The sequence below is a fragment of the Chiloscyllium punctatum genome, chromosome 10 (assembly GCF_047496795.1).
Source record: "Chiloscyllium punctatum isolate Juve2018m chromosome 10, sChiPun1.3, whole genome shotgun sequence".
In the NCBI taxonomy this organism is placed as follows: Eukaryota; Metazoa; Chordata; class Chondrichthyes; order Orectolobiformes; family Hemiscylliidae; genus Chiloscyllium; species Chiloscyllium punctatum.
This window is the reverse complement of record NC_092748.1, coordinates 68,097,501-68,116,256: the sequence shown is the minus strand read 5'-3', so window position 1 is coordinate 68,116,256 and position 18,756 is coordinate 68,097,501. Positions and strand designations below refer to the sequence as shown.

Here is an 18,756-nt window from a genome sequence, read left to right as displayed (position 1 = left end):
TTTAGTACATTGTCTGAGCTGCGATGTCACTTTTTAAAACTAAAACCTTAAGTTATCTCGAGAATGTGACTTAAAAGAAGCTCTGGGATTTACATATTAATGAATCAAAACCTGCAACCCATTCTAACCCAAAGATGAAAGACTTAACAGCAATCTAGGTTTGTTCAATATATCATTTCAGCTGCATGACACGTTAATCTTTTGCTATAAATACTTCTCTAATAATCCTGATCCACAGCTACCTGATAAAGGAGCAGCACTCTGAAAGCTCGTGCTTTCAAGTAAACCTGTTTGACTATCATCTGGTATGTGTGATTTTTAACTAAATTGACAAGGCATACTAAAACTGCTTAATGGGACATTCAGTTAGCATGAAATAGGTTGAACTAGTAACAGTGCACAAGAAAAAGTGGGAGGAATTCCTGACAAGTCGGGAAAAAGCCACTTTCCTCATTCATGCCATTCCAGCTCAGAAGGAAAGAATCAGGGCTGAATGAGGGGTAAAAAAACACAACTGAAAAAGATTGTAATGGTTTGCATACCAGAGTAGTACAAAGATCCAAATATCCAAAGTTAGAATGTCCTGGATGACATATATAACTGACATATAGAAATGAAAATGAGACTAATTCATAATAACAGATGAGAACCAAGCTGGATGTGGAAGTACAAAGGAGATTTGAAAAGAAATTGAGAGGTAAATATAAAAGTATAAGAATAGTGGCTAACACAAAATACCTTTATGTTCCCTGTCTTGAACAGGAACTGTACAAGACTAGTTAAAGGAAGGGTGGACTGATCAAAAAACCTTTAAAAAATTATTTTTGTAGAAACAGAGGGTAGAGATGTTCTGAATGAGGTCTTTCCACATGCGTCTGCCAGAGAAGAAGATGCTGCTGATGGTGTGTTAAGGGAGGATGCGGTCAATGGTATGCATGTGGACTTTGAAAGGTGTATGAAAATTGGACACATGATAGACTTGTTTTCTTTATTCAACTCAAAAGATGTGGACATTGCTGGCTGGGCCCATCCCAAACTGCCTTTAAGAAGAGGGTGGTAAGCTGCGTTTTTTGAACTTCTGCAGTTCATTTGATGTAGTCTGCTTGCAAGCCATTAGGGAGGGAGGTTTAGGATTTTGACCCAGTGATGCTGGTTCCAATGGTAAGCGATTTGGAAGGGAACTTGTAGATGGGATTAAAGGCTTATTGGCGACAGGGTTACAAGGTAGGTTAAAGGACAGAAAACAGAAATTAGTGGTGAGTGGTTGTTTTTCAAATATGAAGGAGGAACAGGGTAACATTCCCTGGAAGCTGGTGATATAATGAATATTCTTTCAGACCTGTTAAGTGCCTGGACTAGGGTGTGCTGGGCATAATTTCTGTTTATTTACTATGTTTCCAAGTTTTACATTATAAGACCATAAGACATAGGAGTGGAAGTCAGGCCATTCGGCCCATCGAGTCCACTCCGCCATTCAAATCATGGCTGATGCGCATTTCAGCTCCACTTACCAGCGTTCTCCCCGTAGCCCTTAATTCCTCTAGACAACAAGAATCTATAATGAGGACAAAGATTGGTAAAATGAATAGATAAATGAAATTTAAGCAGTAGTGGTGTCATGTACTTTGGTAGGAAGAAGAAAAGAAGAATCAAATTGGCAAGGGTAGCCTGGAGGCAGATTTCATTGAATGCATCAGAGATTGTTTCTTAGAGCAATTTGTTGTGGAACCACCCAGGAAGCAGGCGACTCTAGACTTGGTATTGTGTAATGAGGAGAGATTAATTGATGACATCATAATTAAGCATCCTTGAGGGTGGAGTAATCATAGTATGATAGAATTCAAAATTTAATTTGGGGATGAGAAAGTGGAGTCCCATGGTAGTTTTCTGGAATTAAACAAAGCAAATTATGTAGCATGAGGCCAGATTTGGTCTGAGTAGATTGGGCAGGGAGGCTAAAAGGTATGACAGAAGCTGAACAGTGGCAGATTTTTAAGGAGCTATTCAATTCCTTACAATTAAAGTGGATGGCATGGTGGCATAGTGGTTAGCACTGCTGCCTCACATCTCCAGAGACCCGGGTTCAATTCCCGCCTCAGGCGATTCTCTGTGTAGAGTTTGCACATTCTCCCCGTGTCTGCGTGGGTTTCCTTCGGGTGCTCCGGTTTCCTCCCACAATCCAAAAATGTGCAGGTTAGGTGAATTGACCATGCTAAATTGCCCGTAGTATTAGGTGAAGGGGTAAATGTAGAGGAATGGGTCTGGTCTGGGTGGGTTACGCTTAGGCGGGTCGGTATGGACTAGTTGGGCCGAAGGGCCTGTTTCCATACTGTAAGTAATCTAATCTCCCAGTGAGGAAGAAAGATGGTAAAGGGGTAAAAATCATCCATGGCTAAACAAGGAGGTCAAGGAAAATATAAAGTCAAAAACTAAGGTATACTATATTGAAAAGGTCAGTGGCAGGCTGGAAGATAAGAAACTTTCAAACATAAACAAAGGGATACGATAAAATTAATAAAAAGAGCTAAGGTAAATTATGAAAGAAAACTAGTACAACATGTCAAAAAGGATAGCAAAAGCTTCTATAAGTATGTACTACATATGTCTCTGCCTACAAAAGTACCTATTTAAAAATGGCAGGGTGGATGATATATTTTCAGATGTCTATTATACAAAGTTTACAGAGCGGCTATAGGAGGTGTTGAAAGATTGACAACCTCAGGTCATTTCTCTGGGTAAATGAATATCTGCATGTGTATTTCTGTCAGGGAACACAAATGGATATGGCCAACATTTTAGGCAATATAATTTTAGTTTTTGTTTCTTAAAACAGTATTTACTGAAAAAAAAATCACAGTGAAAGACATTTTATTCATACGTGAGGAATAAGAGAATGATCAGGGAGAAGGTAGGGCCGATCAGAGATAGCAGAGGGAACTTGTGCGTGGAGTCTGAGCAGATAGGGAAGCCCTAAATGAGTTTTTTGCTTTGGTTTTCACCAAGGAAAAGGAACTTATTGTAAATGAAAACTTAGAGGAGCTGTGATATAGTCTTTACTAGATCAAGATTGATGAAGTTGATGTGCTAGAAATTTTGGAAAACATTAAGATTGATAAGTCCCTAGGGTCAGACCTGCTCCAGGAAGTGAGAAAGGAGGTTGCTAAGCTGCTGGCGAGGATATTTGCCTCCTCCCTCTCCACAGGAGTTGTACCGGAGGATTGGAAGGAGGCAAATATTCCTCTTTTCAAGAAGGGTAATGGCGAAATCCCTGGCAATTACAGACCAGTCAGTCTTATGTCTGTGGTCAGCAAAATTTTGGAAAGAATTCTGAGGGATAGGATTTATGACTATTTGGCAAAACATAGTGAGATTAAAGGCAGTCAGCATAGCTTTGTGAGGGCAGGTCATGCCTCACAAATCTTATTGAGTTCTTTGAGGAGGTGTCGAGACAGGTCAACGACAGTCGAGCAGTGGATGTGGTGTATATGGACTTCAGCAAGGCATTTGATAAGGTCCCCCATGGTAGGCTCATTCATAAGGAAGTATGGGATACATGGAGATTTGGCTCTCTGGATTCAGAATTGGCTGGCTGACAGAAGGCAGAGAGTGATTGTGGATGGAAAGTATTCTGCCTGGAGGTCAGTGTTGAGTGGGGTCCCATAGGGGTCTGTTCTTGGGCCTCTGCGCTTTGTAGTTTTTAATAAATGACTTGGATGAGGAGGTTGAGGGGTGGGTTAGTAAATTTGCAGATGACACAAAGGTTGGATGTATCATCAATAGTATAGAGGGCTATTACAGGCTGCAGCGCGACATAGACAGGATGCAGAGCTGGCCTGAGAAATGGCAGATGGAGTTCAACCTGGATAAATGCGAAATGATGCATTTTGGAAGGTTGAGCTCGAATGCTGAATATAGGATTAAAGACAGGATTCTTGGCAGTGTGGAGGAACAGAGGGATCTGTGTGTGCAAGTACATAGATCCCTCAAAGTTGCCACCCAAGTGGATTGGATTGTTCAGAAGGCATGTAGTGTTTTGGCTTTCATTAACAGGGAAATCTAGTTTAAGAGCTGTGAGGTTTTGCTGCAGCTCTACAACTCCCTGGTGAGACCTCACTGGAATATTGTGTCCAGTTCTACTATAGGGAAGATACAGAGGCTTTGGAGAGGGTGCAAAGAAGGTTTACCAGGATGCTGCTTGGATTGGAGGGCTTGCCTTATGAAGAAAGGTTGAATAGGCTCGGACTTTTCTCTCTGGAGAGAAGGAGGAAGAGAGGAGATCTGATTGAGATGTACAAAACAATGAGTGGAATAGATAGAGTCAATAGCCAGTGACTTTTCCCCAGGGCAAGATTGACTGGTATGAGGAATCATAGTTTGAAGATATTTGGAGGAAGGTATAAAGGAGACATCAGAGGTAGATTCTTTATGCAGAGAGTTGTGAATGCATGGAATGCGTTGCCAGCTGTGGTGGTGGAAACAGAGTCATTGGGGACATTTAAGCAACTGCTGGACATGCACTTGGATAGCAGTGAGTTGAGGGGTGCATAGGTTAAGTTACTATATTTTACATTAGGATTAAACCTCAGCACAACATCATGGGCCAAAGAGCCTGTTCTGTGCTGTAAGTTTCTATGTTCTATGAAAGACATGTTCAAATGGCATTTTGGCAGGTTTTCATGTGCTATCACCCGAGTAGACTATAGTCTACATTTCAGCACAACATGTTTGGATCGGGGTAAGATTGAGATCTTATTTCTTGAATGCGCTAACTGCATTTTGAATGTGCATATAGACTTAAGAAAGAAGTACGCTGTTTAAAAGGGTGGTAAGGATAAGCCAGGGAACTATAGCCCAGTGAGCCTGACGTCAGTGATGGGCAAGTTGTTGGAGGGAATCCTGAGGTACAGGATGTGCATGTATTTGGAAAGGCAAGGACTAATTAGGGATAGTCAACGTGGCTTTTTGTGTGGGAAATCATGTCTTCAAAAAAACTCAATCAGGTTTATGAGAAGTAACAAAGAGGATTGATGAGGGCAGAACGGTAAATGTGATCTATATGGACTTCAGTAAGGCTTTTGACAAGGTTCCCCATGGGAGACTGGTTAGCAAGGTTAGATCTCACGGAATATAGGGAGAACCAGCCATTTGGATACAGAACTAGCTCAAAGGTAGAAGACAGAGGGTGATGGTGGAGGGTTGTTTTTCAGACTGGAGACCTGTGACCAGTGGAGTGCCACAAGGATCGGTGCTGGGTCCTATACATTTTGTCATTTGCATAAATGATTTGGATGTGAGCATAAGAGGTACAATTAGTAAGTTTTCAAATGACGTGAAAATTGCAAGTGTAGTGTACAGCGAACAACGTTTCCTCAGATTACAGCAGGATCTTGACCAGATGGGTCAATGGACCGAGAAGTGGCAGATGGAGTTTAATTTAGATAAGTGTGAGGTGTTGTATTTTGGGAAACCAAATCTTAGCAGGACTCATACACTTAATGGTAAGGTCCGAGGGAGTGTTGCTGAACAGAGACCTTAGAGTGCAGGTTCATAGCTCCTTGAAAGTGGAGTCGCAGGTAGATAGGATAGTGAAGAAGGCACTTGATATGCTTTCCTTTATTGGTCAGTGTATTGAGTACAGGAGTTGGGAGGTCATGTGGCTGTACAGGATATTGGTTAGGCCACTGTTGGAATATTGCATGCAATTCTGGTCTCCTTTCTATCGGAAAGATGTTGTGAAAGTTGAAAGGGTTCAGAAAAAATTCACAAGGATGTTGCAAGGGTTGGAGGATTTGAGCTATGGGGAGAGGATGAATAGGATGGGGCTGTTTTCCCTGGAGTGTCTGAGGCTTAGGGGTGACCTGAGAGGTTTACAAAAGTATGCGGGGCTTGGATAGGATAAATAGGCAAAGTCTTTTCCCTGGGGTGGGAGAGTCTAGAACTAGAGGGCATAGGTTTAGGGTGAGAGGAGAAAGATATAAAAGAGACCTAAGGGGCAACTTTTTCACGCAGAGGGTGGTACGTGTATGGAATGAGTTGCCAGAGGGAGTAGTGGAGGCTGGTACAATTGCAACATTTAAGAGGCATTTGGATGGGTATATGAATAGGAAGGGTTTAGAGGAATATGGGCTGGGTGCTGGCAGGTGGGACGAGATTGCGTTGGGATATCTGGTCGGCATGGACGAGTTAGACCGAAGGGTCTGTTTCCGTGCTGTACATCTGTGATTCTGTATATAATAGGAAAGAGAGTTGTGAAAGTGAATGTTGATCCCTTGGAAGATGAAACTGGAGAGTTAAGTGGGGACGGCTGAAATGCTAAATCAATACTTTGCCTCACTTTCCCAGTGGAGGGCAGTAGTACCATTCCTATTAGAATGGGCAAGTCAGAGGCTATAAAAAGTGTAGAACTTCAAACAATCAACATTGATCGGGAAAAGGTACTCCGTAAACTGAGGATTGAGGGTCGACAAGTCCCCTGGACCTAATGGCATACATCCTAAAATGTTAAAGGAAGTATGATGGAAATAGCGGATTCTTGGTTACAGTATTCCAAAATTCCCTGAACAGGGGAAAGCTTCCAATGAATTGGAAAAATGCTGATGCGATGCCCTTATTCAAAAAGGGAAGGAGACAAAATGTGGGAATGTACAGACTGGTTAATTTAAATCTGTTGTTGGGAAAGTGTTAGAATCAGTTATCAGGGAAGCAATATCAGGGCAATCAGAAAGTCAAAACACTATCCATCAGATTCAGCATGATTTTATGTAGAGCAAATTATATTTGACTAATTTGCTAGAGTTCTTCACAGATGTAACAAGCAAAGTGGACAATGGGTATCCTGTTGATCTAATATATCTGGACTTTTGGAAGACATTTGATCAGATGCCTCACAAAAGGTTAATTTGCAAGGTTGGATCTCATCGGACTGACGGTAATTTATTAGCTTCGATAGATGACTAGCTGATGGACAGAAGACAGTATCAGCAGAAATGTTTTTTTCTCGGTGTGGCAAGATGTGGGCGGCCACAGGGTTTGGTCCTTGGACCCTAGCTATTTACAGTCTACATTAATGACTGGGATATAGGACAGAAGGCTCTATTGCCCAATTTGCAGACGATGCAAAAAAAAAGCTGGGTCAATAAATTGCAGCAAAGAAATAAGAACTTGACAAATGGATACAGATAGGATCGGAGACTGGGCTGAAATGTGGCAGATGGAGATTAATGTAGATAAGTGTGAGGTCATGCATTTTGGTTGAAAAAGTGGGGAGGTGACCTATTATCTAAATGAGGAGAGACTTCAGGATGCAGAGGGATCTTAGTGGTCAACTTCATTTGTGCAATTTACGTTTCTGAGGGCTTGCTGTTTTCACGGGACATCCCTGCTATTTGCAGAATGTCACAAGTTTGTTTCTATCCAACAAAAATGGAGGTGGGGACCTTTGGTTTAGTGTGTCATCCAAAAGACACTACCTCAAACCTAGTGACACTTCAGTACTGCATTCAAAGATTAGAAGATAGATTTTTGTCTCGAGAGACGCAAGGGCGCTTGCACTGAATCAAGTTTTAAAAACTTGTTACACTTCCAGTGGCTAGTTTATTTTTAAGCATCCTTAAAACAAGGATAACCATAATATAAATGTTTCATTTTGTTTGCTTATTTGTCAGCAGAAAATGCTGTAACTAAGTATTAGGAAGAATGAAGATTGTGTTTCATCCCACTGTTCCTTTCCTAACAACCTCACCCCTTTCTCCCTCCCAAGATTAAACTAATCTGTTTGCATCCTTGATGCCATTTTTGATCCTGAGATGAGCTCCTAGGTTCATATTCGTGCCATCACTGAGACTACCTATTTCAACCTGTGTAACATTGAACTTTAACTCTATCATAGAATCATACAGCACAGAAGAGCCTTCAGCCCATCATGTCTGTCCTGCCAAAATTGGGCTACTTGCTTTCACTAGTCCCTCTTTCCAGCTCTTGGTTGGTAGCTTTGAATGTTGTGACATTTCAAGTGTTCATCCAAGTAATTTTAAAAGATTTATGAAGTTATCTACCTCAACTACCCTGCCAGGCATGCATTCAAGAGCCCCCACCATCCTCTGGCTGAAAATATGTTTCTTAACATCCCCTCACTTTTCACTTTAAAATGTGGTCCCTTATCCATGACTGAGGGGAACAACTGCTTTCTATTCACCCTGTCCATGCCCCGATAATCTCAGTCCGAACCCCTGTCAACCTATTTTTTGTTGCAAAGGAAGCAACCTAACTTTAATCAGTCTCTCTTCAGAGCTGAAATGCTCTGTCCCAGACAACATCATGGTGAATCGCCTTTGCATCCCTCCAGAGTAATTGCATCCATCCTGTAGTGTGCTGACCAGAACTGTGCACGATACCCGAGCTGTGACTTAACCCTAGTTTTGTACAGCTCTAAGATAGCCTGCCTGTTCTTATACTCTATGCCTCAAGTGATAAAGCCAAGCATTTTGTTTGCTGCCTTAATTCCTTTATTAATCTGTTCTCCCACCTTCGGGGGTCTGTGGACAAGCACTCCAAGATCCTTTTGTTCCCCTGAGCTTCGTAGTGTTCTGCTGTTCATTGTGTACTTTCTTGTCTTGTTACTTCTTCCAAAGTACATCACTTCCATTTTCAGATCTCCAACTGATCTGCCCATCTAACCAACCCATCCAAATCTCACTGAAACTTAAGACCTTCTTCCTCATTGCCAACGTACCTAGGAAAGTTGCTTATCTCTCCCCATTCTCGTCTATACCATATATGAATGTCACAAACTCTGCCCTCTGGAATGCCACTGGACACTGGTCTGCAGTCACACAAGCAGCCTTCTACACTGTCCTCTATTTCCTGCCACTAAGCCAAATTTGGGTACAACTTGTTAAGTTACCATGGACACAGGAGCATTTACTTTCTTTATCAGTTTCCCATATGGGTTGTTGTCAAAGGCCTTGGTGAAATTCATATAAACGACATTAACTGTCCCACCCTCAGCTATCGATGGTCATCTCAAAAGTTCAGTGACATTCATTTGGCATAACTTCCCGCTGACAAAACCACGCTGACTATCCCTGTCTGAATGGAGATTTATTTTCTCCTTCACTGTTTTCTCCAAAACATTCCCTATCACTGATATGAAACCTACAGGTCTAGAGTTCACTGGTCTATCTCTACCACTCTTCTTGTAAACTGGAACCATATTAACTATCCTTCACCTGAGGCCATAGACAATACAAAAGTTTTGGTCAGGACCTTAGTTAATTCCTCCCTTGTATCTTACAGTAGCATGCAACGCAACTTATCTGCACTTGGAGTTTTGACCATTTTCACATCCACCATAATCTCCAGTACCTCCTTGCCTCTTACATCAATCTAGTCAAGAACTTTGCAGTCTATCTTTCTGAATTTCGTACTTGCATTCTTATCCTCCCGAATAGCAACAATTTTATTTTATTAATGACTTGGATGAGGGAGTCGAAGGGTGGGTCAGTAAATTTGCAGATGATACGAAGATAGGTGGAGTTATGGACAGTGAGGAGGGCTGTTGTCGGCTGCAGAGGGACTTTGATATGATGCAGAGCTGGGCTGAGGAGTGGCAGATGGAGTTCAACCCTGCCAAGTGTGAGGTTGTCCATTTTGGAAGAACAAATAAGAATGCGGAATACAGGGTTAATGGTAGGGTTCTTAGTCAGGTGGAGGAACAGAGGGATCTTGGGGTCTATGTACATAGATCTTTGAAGGTTGCCACTCAGGCGGATAGAGTTTGTAAGAAGGCCTATGGAGAATTATCGTTCATTAGCAGAGGGATTGAATTCAAGAATCGTGAAGTGATGTTGCAGCTGTACAGGACTTTGGTTAGGCCACAGTTGGAGTACTGTGTGCAGTTCTGGTCGCCTCACTTTAGGAAAGATGTGGAAGCTTTGGAGAGGGTGCAGAGAAGATTTACCAGGATATTGCCTGGAATGGAGAGTAGGTCATACGAGGATAGGCTGAGAGTTCTCGGCCTTTTCTCGTTGGAACGGCGAAGGATGAGGGGTGACTTGATAGAGGTTTATAAGATGATCAGAGGAATAGATAGAGTAGACAGTCAGAAACTTTTTTCCCCAGGTACAACAGAGTGTTACAAGGGGACATAAATTTAAGGTGAAGGGTGGAAGGTATAGGGGAGATGTCAGGGGTGGGTTCTTTACCCAGAGAGTGGTGGGGGCATGGAATGCGCTGCCCGTGGGAGTGGTAGAGTCAGAATCATTGGTGACCTTTAAGCGGCATTTAGATAGGTACATGGATGGGTGCTTAATCTAGGTTAGAAGTTCGGCACAACATCGTGGGCCGAAGGGCCTGTTCTGTGCTGTATTGTTCTATGTTCTATGTTCTATGGAAGTCGTTGTTTATTACTCTACCGATGTCTTCCACCTTTATGTGCAGATTGCCTCCTTGGACTCTTTAGGGCCCTGGTTAATCTCTTCCTTGTAAGATTCTTGTAAAATGTCTTGAAGTTCTCTCTAATCTTCCTACCAGTGTTTATTTTTCCCCATGCCCTCTATTTGCTGTCTGATTGCTTTCTTGGGTTTCCTGCTGCACTTTCTATACTCCTCTCAGGCCTCAATTGCTTTGTTCCCTTTGTATCTGATATCAGTCTCACTTTTCCTTTTTACCCAATTTTGCATGTTCTAAGACATCCAGAGCTTAATGCTGCTACTTTGCTACATCTAAAGGGAACATGTTGTACTCCCCCCAGTACCTTTTGAATGCCTCTCATTGTTATGCTGTAGATTTCCCCTCAAGGCTGTTCAGTCTATTTTGGCCAGATTCTGGCTTATTTTAATAAATAACTCATTGAGACTGTGTGTAAGGTAGGGAAAGAATTAAGTTTAGGGTTACATGGCAAAGGCTCAGCTGGCATGACTTTGACAGGTAAGAACTTACAGTAAGCAATGAGGTACTGGAGGCAAGGGTAAGTGGTTTAAGGAGGTGAAGAACATCGATTATGTATTGCCAGATGGCTTAATCTTCACTGTTGATGCTTGCTGATTGTAATGGTCACCCAATCAATATAGATGATGACTTCCTTGGATGCTGCTCTCTGCAAGTGACCATACAATTCCTTAAGAATCTGCTGTTCGAAAGAAGACCGAGAACTCATGTTTTTGTATACATGGGCGATTGCTGTCTTTCCAGGGTTTAGAATAAAGATGAAGAATGTGGAGCCATACTGCGTCTCTGAGTGTTTGCTTCGACTGATACGGAAATGGGATGACATCATGGCTCATCTGCTAAAATCCTTATTCGCAGCTCTAGTTGCTCTACACTCAACTTTTCCAATACACTGCATGCTGATCTCCCACACTTCACCCATCAATAAAGTCATCCAAAACTGTGCTGCCTATTCTTTAACTCAGCAATTTCCATGCCCCTATCAGCCATGTGTTCAGCAATCTACACTGGCTTCTCGTTAAGCAATGTCTTAAATTTCTCATCCTTGTTTTCAAAACCTTCCTCTGCCTTTGTAATCTCTAGTCTACACTCCTTTCAGAATTTTGCACTCTTCAAACTCTGGACTAAATACTTGCTTTGGCCCCAAGCTCTGAGGTACCTTCCTGACATACTCTCTCTACTTCCTTATCTCGATCTATCCTTTAAGACATTCTTTTAAATTTTCTGCTGCACAAGAAGTTTCGTCTATCATTGAGTTCTTCTTGGGACACCATTGTATTCTACTCCAGTCATCTCCCCTTCTGATCTGACATTTCCTTGTGTGGTTCAGTGTCATAATCTTGATTTATAATCTCCCATGGAGTGCCTTGGAATGTTTAATTGTAATAAAAGCACAACATAAATTGTTACTGTTCTCCAAGTCTGATAATTCAAGTCAAATGTGTGACTCATGATTTTCATTGGCCTCTGACTGCTTTTTGAGTTTGAGACCACTTAATTCTTCTTTGTTCCAATTATTTTTAAATTATTCTAGTTGTATTTCAAGATAATTTCTCATCTACCTTGGTAAAGTCACGATGTGGTGATGCCGGTGTTGAACTGGGGTGGGCAAAGTCAGAAGTCACCAACACCAGGTTATAGTCCAACAGGTTTATTTGAAGGCACAAGTTTATAGAGTGCTGCTCCTTCATTCTGTAAATTTGTGGCCTACCTAGCTGTCTGACGGACCAGAATTTTCTGCAGAGAATCCAAATGATTGCGACGTTCAATGTACAGGCATCTTCTGTTCCATCCCGTTTTCAATGTAGCTTAATAACCATCATGACTTTATTGTTCCTTAGAAAATAGAAAGTAAAGCTTGTAGCTCCTGTAAATTTTGTGCTTACTGGTGCTCTATTTCTCTATTTACTGTGTGATAAATTTGTTTCCCATTTATACAGTTCAGCAAAATATTTGTTGTACTATCTTTTGCTATCAAGGCAGTTAATTTGAGAATTTTTGAGTTTTCTGGTTATTTTGCATATAAATATGTAAGTTACCTGTTTAGCCTGAACCTGTTACAAACTGCTTAAATGCTAGCCAGATGCAAGTTTGTTGCAGGTCATACGACGCGCGTGTTTGTCTATGGGAGCAATCATTGCTGAAACAGGAAAATATTAGGTCTAAAAGCCGAAAAATAAAACGTTATTCAGATTGAAGAATTCTACATACATCAGAATTGAACCCCTTGGCTAGCGTTTTGTGTTTTCTATGATGAATCTTTATCTCATCTGGATAAAATAATCTAAAGCTCTGCTTTATTTATATACTTCATACCACATTCCAGATGTCAAATGCAGTCTTAAATTTAGGTTGTTTGTAGTTCACAATTTTCACTGACTAATTCAAAGTTTGTAAATCTTTTCCTATGTGGTGTGGAACAAGAATTTGTGAATTGGGGGTTCGATCTGTTTTGCAAAAATATTATTTTATCAGTCATGTCCTTAAAGTAACGGATTGTTTTGATCAAAATAAACAAATCACATTAAACTTAATCAAATTGGATGATTTGTAATCTTAACTCTCTTTTTTAATTTAAAGTACTTTACATCAATTTCCTCAATCTGGTTTTCTTATTGGCAAACATTTTCTGCATTTTGACTGTTTCATTTAGCATGCTGCTTATAATATTTTCCACATTGTACATTTTTCCCCCAACTTTAGAATGGCAAAGTTATTTCTAAATGTTTTCATTTTAAATGTAAAAATATTTATAAACTGTTAGAAATGTAATTTTTAATGTAAATAAAATTTCCCCTATGATTAGATATTGTTTGCTTGTTTTTTTTTGTGTCCATATAACATGCACCAAATTGTAAGTGATTGCTTAACCTGGGTTACAATCTATTTATAGGAAGGTAGTCAAAGATATTTTGCAGAAGATTTTTTGTGGTATCAGGTGGAGCTCCATGTTGTGACATGCATGTGGTTTACCTGCTTGAGTTTCTATTCATATGTACAAGCTCATCAGTGTGCTGACTGCTCCACCTGCCTTTTAGTTGTTTCCAGGAAATCATGATGTGTGAACAGCAGGAAGTATTGCTTTGACCTCACAGACAGTATCTCATTACAATAATTGCTAATCTCTGAATAAGACAGCCATGTTTTGCGTGTAAGGCAAGATGGGGTGGTGGAGACCAGCTGCTCTAGAAATCTTCAGAATGTACAAGGAAGCATTGGCTTGTGGTTCATTCTGAACTGATTTTTTTTCTCATAACAGAGTTGTCTCTAATGCGTTTGTGACCTCAAAGGTCAGTAGCTGTTGGCAATATAGTATGTATGCGTTCCTTCATTCATACAAACTGAAAAACAACACGGTCTGTTACGAGAGCTGTCACTACTGTGCAGTGGAAGGATAATGGCTACTTCCTGATTAAACCACCGTTTATGCAGCTGATATTAAATAACTGTTTGTTCCTCAAGAGACTACAGTGTATGGATGTGTTCCTTTTTGTTCAAAAAGCAATGAAGTAATTTCTACTTGCATACCTTTTAAAATTGAGGGCAACACTAATTCAAGAAGAACTAAAGGATCAAAATGCAAAATACAATTAAGTGAAGAAATTTTTTTAAAAACAAAAAAAACCAAGATCACATTTGGAAATCAAAAATACGTAATGAAACTGATACGGCAGCATACTCTAGACATATTGTGAAAACATTTTCTTCAAGTCACTGGTGGTTGACAGGTACTGTACTTCACCAACAATTTGGGCAGATCTTTGCAATATTTCTTTAAGTTGATGTAGTTAGCTGCATTTATTGAGTTGCATGTCCTATTTTCACCTTTTGTGTTTTTACAAGAAAATGTTTCTGAAGTTGTTTTTATAGTTGGAAATAATTCATTGGCAACCTTAGGAATGATGGTGTTTACAGTAGACATTTATTTTCTGTTCTTCTTAGGATTTTTAATACTTTTTTAAAAACTTCTGCTATTGCACGTGCATTTTCTGTCCACTTTTGATGTAATAACTCCCTTTCAGGTACAGAAATCCTCTGGTGTTTTACTCAAGTACAGATATGAGCCAAAATAATGTTGAGCAGATATTCAACAGTTGAGTATCAAAACGGAGCCTGATCTTGTCGTCTTGAATTCCTTTTGCTCATTGTGTTTAGAACTAACAATATTGTTACTTTAGAAGTCTGTGTAAATCTGTAACTATTTCATGATATGCAGGGATAGAAACAAAACGCTAATGTGCATTGGGTTTCCTATTCATGAGCTTTTAAAAAATAGGGTAATGCCTCTTTACATCAGGTTATGTTATATTCACTTGTTTGGACTTGCTTTATGCAGTTTTATATTTTTGGTTTGTTCCTACTCCACGTACCATGCAGCCATATCAGTTGCCTTAAACAATGTAACGCCTTGTCCCAAATTGGGGCTAAGTTTAAACAAGACAGGATTGTACTAGAAGCATACATTTTTGTAAAAAGTAACTTTAATAAAGTGCAGCAAATTAAAAGCAACTTTATTTCTCATTGTAAAATCTAATAGGGATGAAACTGGTCAGTAAGCAGTTTTGTTGAAAGGTGGAAACATGACTTTGGCCAAAATGAAATAGGCAGAAAGCTACTTTGAATGCCAGAAGGTGTCCAGTTTTTGTTGTGGAATTTCTTAGGGCAGTTTAGCTCTGTTGATGACTTTAAGCTTTTTGATTTTCTTTTGAAAAGTGACTTTTTTATGACCTTAGCTCAATGACCTGTGTCATGAGGCCTAAGAGCTGCACCATAAGAACGGTTTTGGCTACACTTGAGCTTCATGCAAGCAACCCAGTGTAAGAATCCTCATTTAAAACTTGTTCTCCATTTAATTTAGTTCACCTGATGTTGGTAGTTTGGCAAAGTCAGTGATTGAACCTGCACATGGCAATGCACTCTGTCCAATAGACATGTGTGAACTATATTTGTATAACAATTTGGCAAAACGTTATAATTAACATTATCTTTATTTTAGAATATCATAATGTGACAATGCGATGAATTTATAGATAAACTGTGTTCTAATATATTTTATAATAGGTGCTCTGGTTCAGAAGAACTCAGACACTGATCTACAACTAGCAGCAAAAACTGCAGTACTTAGCTTCCTTCTGTGAGTCTAGAACAAGTTTTGCATTTTTTCTGAAATCAGTAAGCTGTTGAGTTTTCATGTAAAATTGTGCAGCAATGTACCGTTTTCTGTTCAACACCTAGTTTAAGAAATACATCTGAGCACTTTGATGATTTAAATAACACCGATATGGCAGAAGAGGTGGAGAATGTAGATCTTGTCCAATAAACAAGCACTTTGCTTTCATTTTTCTGCAAATTTTGTTCTCTAGTATTTAACCACAATTGACATGAGAAAGAAGGTTCTGTTTACAGTGAGTATTTTGAATCCATAGTTTTATAGAATTTATTTTAAAAAGTGCATTTACATTTGTGACTTGGAGGTTGTTCCAATTAAATTATAAAATAAGATGTGAGTTAAGTGTATGACTAGTTCAAAAGTTTATAATTTAGTCAGTTCCCACCGATCCTCCTTAATTGCAGTTGCTGATGTTATTTGGCTTGTCCTCAACTTAGTGACGTATTATTTCTGCCATTGCCTGTTATCAGGCATCTCAGTGTTTCATAAGTTTGCTCAATGGTTTAGCTGGGCATCAATGAATTGAAGTGACCTGCTCGAAAAATTTGTAATTGCTCAAATTTCAGCACTTGTAATTTGCTGATGAATAGCATTTGCAGATATTGCAGAGATATGAGAAATTGTGCACAGTAAAGTTGCTAATATAAAACTGACCTGCGCATGCCGTAGAGTCATAGAGATGTACAGCACGGAAACAGACCCTCTGGTCCAACTCCATGCCGACCAGATATCCCAACCCAATCTAGTCCCACCTGCTAGCACCCGGCCAATATCTCTCCAAACCCATCCTATTCATAATACCCATCCAGATGCCTCTTAAATAGTGCAATTGTACTAGCCTCCACCACTTCCTCTGGCAGCCCATTCCACATGCGCATCACCCTCTGTGTGAAAAGGTTGCCCCTTAGGTCTCTTTTATATCTTTCTTTCTCCCTCCACCTAAATCTATGCCCTCTAGCTCTGGACATCCCCACCTCAGAAAAAAGACCTTGTCTATTTATCCATCCATGCCGCACATGATTTATGTTTACAGAAGCCTAGAATTCATAAAATGATTAATTCAGGCCACCTAAATGCAACCTGCTTTGATTTATGAAGGGGCTAGTGTAAGTATGGTGCCCATTAACTATAAACTTTGGAGTGGACAGACTATAACATGAAGATTAACCAGTGTATACTGTTAATTTGGCACCTAGTGTAGCATTTTGGAATTCAAAAGTCATTTTAATGTCCTGTCCCTAATACTTGTATCTGAACTATGTGTCCTGCATTTCCCATCCAATCCCACCATTAGTATTGAAACAATTTAGAATGGAACTTCTAGGTGATGTTACAGTAAAAGCAAAATACCTATAGATGCTTGAAATCTGAAATGAAAACATAACATGCTGACAATACTAAACAGATTCTGATTGTGATGTTTCCTCATTGTTTTCTGCTGCAGAATGAGTAGAAATACTATTTACAGTATTGTTGGAAGAGTTTGGAAAATGCTGGTATTTTGAAAAAATTGGAGGTGCTGGACTATGACAAAGAAATCAGGATAGCTTGGAAGCCTGTCAGCAGAAAGCTTGCTTTCAATTATGGAGGCTGTTGTTGTATTCCCACTTGACTGCAGAATGACTTGGGCAAGAAGCACAGGCAGTGGAGGCAGAAAGCAATGCATCGGAGGAGGAGGGCTCTTGATAGAAGGCTGTATCTCCAAAGGGTACTCTGGGTACTATTTTAACAAGGACATGGTATTTAGCCATTCCCTACAGCTGAACAACTGAAAGGTACTACCAGTAGCAATGAACTTCACCGTTGAGTTCAATCTGGATGCCAATAGCTAACCTATGGAAATAACAGGTAAAATTTTCTGAGGAATTTTTAGTTTTATATATGTCACTGCATTAGGGAGGTGGCAGACACCTTAAAAAGTGTTGTCCTCATAGCCTTCTCTTATAGTAGAGTGAAAAAAGAAAGAGTGGTGAGATGGCTTTGCGAGGCTAGTTGGATTGCCACTAGCATTGGGAGTTGTTGAATGTATGCATGCGGTTTTGCAGGCCCCACATAATTAACAGGTGCCACAAATGTGAGAGTTACCGTTCCCAAAATTGTAATTGATGTGCAACCATACGCAAAGCATCATGTCGGTGAGTGTCTGCTAGTTTAGCAGCTGCTATAATGTTTTAATCTTGGAGTATTCAGCTGTACCTAAGAACTAGAACAAAGAAAATTTACAGCCCAGGAACAGGCCCTTTGGCCCTCCAAGCCTAAGCCGATCCAAATCCACTGTCTAAACCTATCGTCCAATTCCTAAGCATCTGTATCCCTCTGCTCCTCACCTATTCATGCATCTATTCAGAGGCATCTTAAATGAATTTACCGTGCCTGCCTCTCCTACCTCTGCTGGCAACGTGTTCCAGGCACCTACCACCCTCTTTGTAAAGTACTTGCCACATGTATTCCCCCTTAAACCTTTCACCTCTCACCTTGAAAGCGTGATCTCTCATTATTGAATTCTTCACCCTGGGAAAAAGCTTATCTCTATCTACCCTGTCTATACCCTTCATGATTTTGCAGACCTCATCAGGTCCTCCTCAATTTCTTTTTTTTTCTAACGAAAACAATCCTAACCTACTCAACCTCTCTTCATAGCTAGCACCTTCCATACCAAGCAACATCCTTGTAAACCTTCTCTGCACCCTCTCCAAAGCGTCCACATCCTTTTGTAATGTGGCGACCAGAACTGTACACAGTATTCTAAATGCGTCTCAATCAACGTCGTGTACAATTTTAACATGACTTGCCAGCTCTTATACTTAGTACCCTGTCCGATGAAGGCAAACATCCCATATGCCTTCTTGACCACTCTACCTGTGCAGCAGTCTTCAGGGTACAATGGACCTGAACTCCCAGATCTCTCTGCTTATCAAATTTTTACAAGGCTCTTCCGTTTACAGTATAATTTGCTCTAGAATTAACTTCCCAAAATGCATCACCTCACATTTGCCTGGATGAACTCCATCTGCCACTTCTCCACCCAATTCTCCAGTCTATCTATATTCTGCTGTATTCTTTGACAGTCCCCTATGCTTTCTGCTACTCCACCAATCTTTGTGTCATTGCACTAGATCATTTATGTATATCACAAACAA

General features: G+C 40.2%; 1 protein-coding gene across 14 annotated transcripts in view; it reads left to right on the top strand.

The window, feature by feature from the left end:
* baz2ba (bromodomain adjacent to zinc finger domain, 2Ba) overlaps positions 1-18,756 on the top strand; it is a 353,869-nt gene that overhangs the window by 115,561 nt on the left and 219,552 nt on the right. Inside the window, exon 1 of one of the 14 annotated variants that reach the window (XM_072579419.1) lies at positions 13,643-14,174. The exons of the other annotated variants lie outside the window; for them this stretch is intronic. The gene's annotated coding sequence lies outside the window, so the exon portion shown is untranslated. Of the gene's footprint in view, positions 1-13,642; positions 14,175-18,756 lie in introns of those variants that run through there. 14 annotated transcript variants of the gene reach the window in all.